At 55.2% G+C, this 5,000-nt stretch overlaps 1 non-coding gene across 1 annotated transcript in view; it reads left to right on the forward strand.

The window, feature by feature from the left end:
* Nucleotides 1-4,367: 4,367 nt before the first annotated feature.
* LOC144428863 (small subunit ribosomal RNA) overlaps nucleotides 4,368-5,000 on the forward strand; it is a 1,806-nt gene continuing 1,173 nt past the window's right edge. Inside the window, exon 1 of the ribosomal RNA XR_013478800.1 lies at nucleotides 4,368-5,000. This exon is cut by the window's right edge and continues 1,173 nt beyond it. This is a non-coding gene — a ribosomal RNA (small subunit ribosomal RNA).

Here is a 5,000-nt window from a genome sequence, read left to right on the forward strand (position 1 = left end):
AAGATGCCGAGCCGAAAAAAGTTAAAGTACAAACGTGCAAGCATACTAACCTAACCCTAGGTAAGGCATGTTAGAGCGAAAGACAGTAAACTCGAATGAGCCAAGAAAGAGCGGCGTACGGTGCGGGGCCGGTCGGAGCGCACCCTTTTCTCGGTGGCTTGTGGGCGAGAGAGTGCTGCGTCGCCGGCATCGGCGTCGAAAGATGCCGAGCCGAAAAAAGTTAAAGTACAAACGTGCAAGCATACTAACCTAACCCTAGGTAAGGCATGTTAGAGCGAAAGACAGTAAACTCGAATGAGCCAAGAAAGAGCGGCGTACGGTGCGGGGCCGGTCGGAGCGCACCCTTTTCTCGGTGGCTTGTGGGCGAGAGAGTGCTGCGTCGCCGGCATCGGCGTCGAAAGATGCCGAGCCGAAAAAAGTTAAAGTACAAACGTGCAAGCATACTAACCTAACCCTAGGTAAGGCATGTTAGAGCGAAAGACAGTAAACTCGAATGAGCCAAGAAAGAGCGGCGTACGGTGCGGGGCCGGTCGGAGCGCACCCTTTTCTCGGTGGCTGGCTGGCGAGAGAGTGCTGCGTCGCCGGCATCGGCGTCGAAAGAAGCCGAGCCGAAAAAAGTTAAAGTACAAACGTGCAAGCATACTAACCTAACCCTAGGTAAGGCATGTTAGAGCGAAAGACAGTAAACTCGAATGAGCCAAGAAAGAGCGGCTTACGGTGCGGGGCCGGTTGGAGCGCACCCTTTTCTCGGTGGCTGGCGGGCGAGAGAGTGCTGCGTCGCCGGCATCGGCGTCGAAAGATGCCGAGCCGAAAAAAGTTAAAGTACAAACGTGCAAGCATACTAACCTAACCCTAGGTAAGGCATGTTAGAGCGAAAGACAGTAAACTCGAATGAGCCAAGAAAGAGCGGCGTACGGTGCGGGGCCGGTCGGAGCGCACCCTTTTCTCGGTGGCTGGCGGGCGAGAGAGTGCTGCGTCGCCGGCATCGGCGTCGAAAGAAGCCGAGCCGAAAAAAGTTAAAGTACAAACGTGCAAGCATACTAACCTAACCCTAGGTAAGGCATGTTAGAGCGAAAGACAGTAAACTCGAATGAGCCAAGAAAGAGCGGCTTACGGTGCGGGGCCGGTCGGAGCGCACCCTTTTCTCGGTGGCTGGCGGGCGAGAGAGTGCTGCGTCGCCGGCATCGGCGTCGAAAGAAGCCGAGCCGAAAAAAGTTAAAGTACAAACGTGTAAGCATACTAACCTAACCCTAGGTAAGGCATGTTAGAGCGAAAGACAGTAAACTCGAATGAGCCAAGAAAGAGCGGCGTACGGTGCGGGGCCGGTCGGAGCGCACCCTTTTCTCGGTGGCTGGCGGGCGAGAGAGTGCTGCGTCGCCGGCATCGGCGTCGAAAGATGCCGAGCCGAAAAAAGTTAAAGTACAAACGTGCAAGCATACTAACCTAACCCTAGGTAAGGCATGTTAGAGCGAAAGACAGTAAACTCGAATGAGCCAAGAAAGAGCGGCGTACGGTGCGGGGCCGGTCGGAGCGCACCCTTTTCTCGGTGGTTGGTGGGCGAGAGAGTGCTGCGTCGCCGGCATCGGCGTCGAAAGATGCCGAGCCGAAAAAAGTTAAAGTACAAACGTGCAAGCATACTAACCTAACCCTAGGTAAGGCATGTTAGAGCGAAAGACAGTAAACTCGAATGAGCCAAGAAAGAGCGGCGTACGGTGCGGGGCCGGTCGGAGCGCACCCTTTTCTCGGTGGCTTGTGGGCGAGAGAGTGCTGCGTCGCCGGCATCGGCGTCGAAAGATGCCGAGCCGAAAAAAGTTAAAGTACAAACGTGCAAGCATACTAACCTAACCCTAGGTAAGGCATGTTAGAGCGAAAGACAGTAAACTCGAATGAGCCAAGAAAGAGCGGCTTACGGTGCGGGGCCGGTCGGAGCGCACCCTTTTCTCGGTGGCTGGCGGGCGAGAGAGTGCTGCGTCGCCGGCATCGGCGTCGAAAGAAGCCGAGCCGAAAAAAGTTAAAGTACAAACGTGTAAGCATACTAACCTAACCCTAGGTAAGGCATGTTAGAGCGAAAGACAGTAAACTCGAATGAGCCAAGAAAGAGCGGCGTACGGTGCGGGGCCGGTCGGAGCGCACCCTTTTCTCGGTGGCTGGCGGGCGAGAGAGTGCTGCGTCGCCGGCATCGGCGTCGAAAGATGCCGAGCCGAAAAAAGTTAAAGTACAAACGTGCAAGCATACTAACCTAACCCTAGGTAAGGCATGTTAGAGCGAAAGACAGTAAACTCGAATGAGCCAAGAAAGAGCGGCGTACGGTGCGGGGCCGGTCGGAGCGCACCCTTTTCTCGGTGGCTGGTGGGCGAGAGAGTGCTGCGTCGCCGGCATCGGCGTCGAAAGATGCCGAGCCGAAAAAAGTTAAAGTACAAACGTGCAAGCATACTAACCTAACCCTAGGTAAGGCATGTTAGAGCGAAAGACAGTAAACTCGAATGAGCCAAGAAAGAGCGGCGTACGGTGCGGGGCCGGTCGGAGCGCACCCTTTTCTCGGTGGCTTGTGGGCGAGAGAGTGCTGCGTCGCCGGCATCGGCGTCGAAAGATGCCGAGCCGAAAAAAGTTAAAGTACAAACGTGCAAGCATACTAACCTAACCCTAGGTAAGGCATGTTAGAGCGAAAGACAGTAAACTCGAATGAGCCAAGAAAGAGCGGCGTACGGTGCGGGGCCGGTCGGAGCGCACCCTTTTCTCGGTGGCTGGCGGGCGAGAGAGTGCTGCGTCGCCGGCATCGGCGTCGAAAGAAGCCGAGCCGAAAAAAGTTAAAGTACAAACGTGCAAGCATACTAACCTAACCCTACGTAAGGCATGTTAGAGCGAAAGACAGTAAACTCGAATGAGCCAAGAAAGAGCGGCTTACGGTGCGGGGCCGGTTGGAGCGCACCCTTTTCTCGGTGGCTGGCGGGCGAGAGAGTGCTGCGTCGCCGGCATCGGCGTCGAAAGATGCCGAGCCGAAAAAAGTTAAAGTACAAACGTGCAAGCATACTAACCTAACCCTAGGTAAGGCATGTTAGAGCGAAAGACAGTAAACTCGAATGAGCCAAGAAAGAGCGGCGTACGGTGCGGGGCCGGTCGGAGCGCACCCTTTTCTCGGTGGCTGGCGGGCGAGAGAGTGCTGCGTCGCCGGCATCGGCGTCGAAAGAAGCCGAGCCGAAAAAAGTTAAAGTACAAACGTGCAAGCATACTAACCTAACCCTAGGTAAGGCATGTTAGAGCGAAAGACAGTAAACTCGAATGAGCCAAGAAAGAGCGGCGTACGGTGCGGGGCCGGTCGGAGCGCACCCTTTTCTCGGTGGCTGGCGGGCGAGAGAGTGCTGCGTCGCCGGCATCGGCGTCGAAAGAAGCCGAGCCGAAAAAAGTTAAAGTACAAACGTGTAAGCATACTAACCTAACCCTAGGTAAGGCATGTTAGAGCGAAAGACAGTAAACTCGAATGAGCCAAGAAAGAGCGGCGTACGGTGCGGGGCCGGTCGGAGCGCACCCTTTTCTCGGTGGCTGGCGGGCGAGAGAGTGCTGCGTCGCCGGCATCGGCGTCGAAAGATGCCGAGCCGAAAAAAGTTAATGTACAAACGTGCAAGCATACTAACCTAACCCTAGGTAAGGCATGTTAGAGCGAAAGACAGTAAACTCGAATGAGCCAAGAAAGAGCGGCGTACGGTGCGGGGCCGGTCGGAGCGCACCCTTTTCTCGGTGGCTGGCGGGCGAGAGAGTGCTGCGTCGCCGGCATCGGCGTCGAAAGAAGCCGAGCCGAAAAAAGTTAAAGTACAAACGTGCAAGCATACTAACCTAACCCTAGGTAAGGCATGTTAGAGCGAAAGACAGTAAACTCGAATGAGCCAAGAAAAAGCGGCTTACGGTGCGGGGCCGGTCGGAGCGCACCCTTTTCTCGGTGGCTGGCGGGCGACAGAGTGCTGCGTCGCCGGCATCGGCGTCGAAAGAAGCCGAGCCGAAAAAAGTACAAACGCGATGCTAATGAGCGAGCCGTTGTCTCGACTAATATGTAGGGGGCGTTCGATCGAGCGTCTGGCTTGAGCGCTTGTCGGCCTAGCAGAACGGTCGCATTGTTATGCCCGGGTTTTAGGCACCGCTGCAGGCGGCCGGCAGAGCTCTTGTTTGTGCGAAACTGAATGGATCGAGCCCGAGAGAGGGCGAGCAAAGAAAAAACGCAAATCGCTCCGCCTGGCACTGCCGGCGAGAGCGTGGACGTCGCGGCCAGCGACTGTCGAAGCTGAGTACGGCCGCAGGCGATCGCCTCGGTCTTAAACGAATGCGACGAGCACGCGCCGGGCGGCCCAGCAAGGGCCGAGCGCAGCTGTCGCAGCTATCTGATTGATCCTGCCAGTAGTGATATGCTTGTCTCAAAGATTAAGCCATGCAGGTGCAAGTACGAGTTCTCGTAAAGCGAAACTGCGAATGGCTCATTAAATCAGTCTTGGTTTATTTGGTCTCGTAAGCGAAGTGGATAACTGTGGTAATTCTAGAGCTAATACATGCATTAAGCGCCGTCTTCGGGAGGCGCACTTTTATCAGATCAAAACCGACCGGGTTCGTCCTGTGACGTTTGATGACTCTGGATAACCACGCGGATCGTACGGTCTCTGCACCGACGACGTATCATTCAAGTGTCTGCCCTATCAACTGTCGAAGGTACGCTACGTGCCTACCTTTGTGATAACGGGTAACGGGGAATCAGGGTTCGATTCCGGAGAGGGAGCCTGAGAAACGGCTACCACATCCAAGGAAGGCAGCAGGCGCGCAAATTACCCATTCCCGACACGGGGAGGTAGTGACGAAAAATAACAATACAGGACTCTAACGAGGCCCTGTAATTGGAATGAGTACATCCTAAAACTCTTAACGAGTATCCATTGGAGGGCAAGTCTGGTGCCAGCAGCCGCGGTAATTCCAGCTCCAACAGTGTATGCTAAAGTTGTTGCGGTTGAAAAGCTCGTAGT

This window comes from Styela clava, chromosome 10, assembly GCF_964204865.1.
Source record: "Styela clava chromosome 10, kaStyClav1.hap1.2, whole genome shotgun sequence".
Lineage (NCBI taxonomy): Eukaryota > Metazoa > Chordata > Ascidiacea > Stolidobranchia > Styelidae > Styela > Styela clava.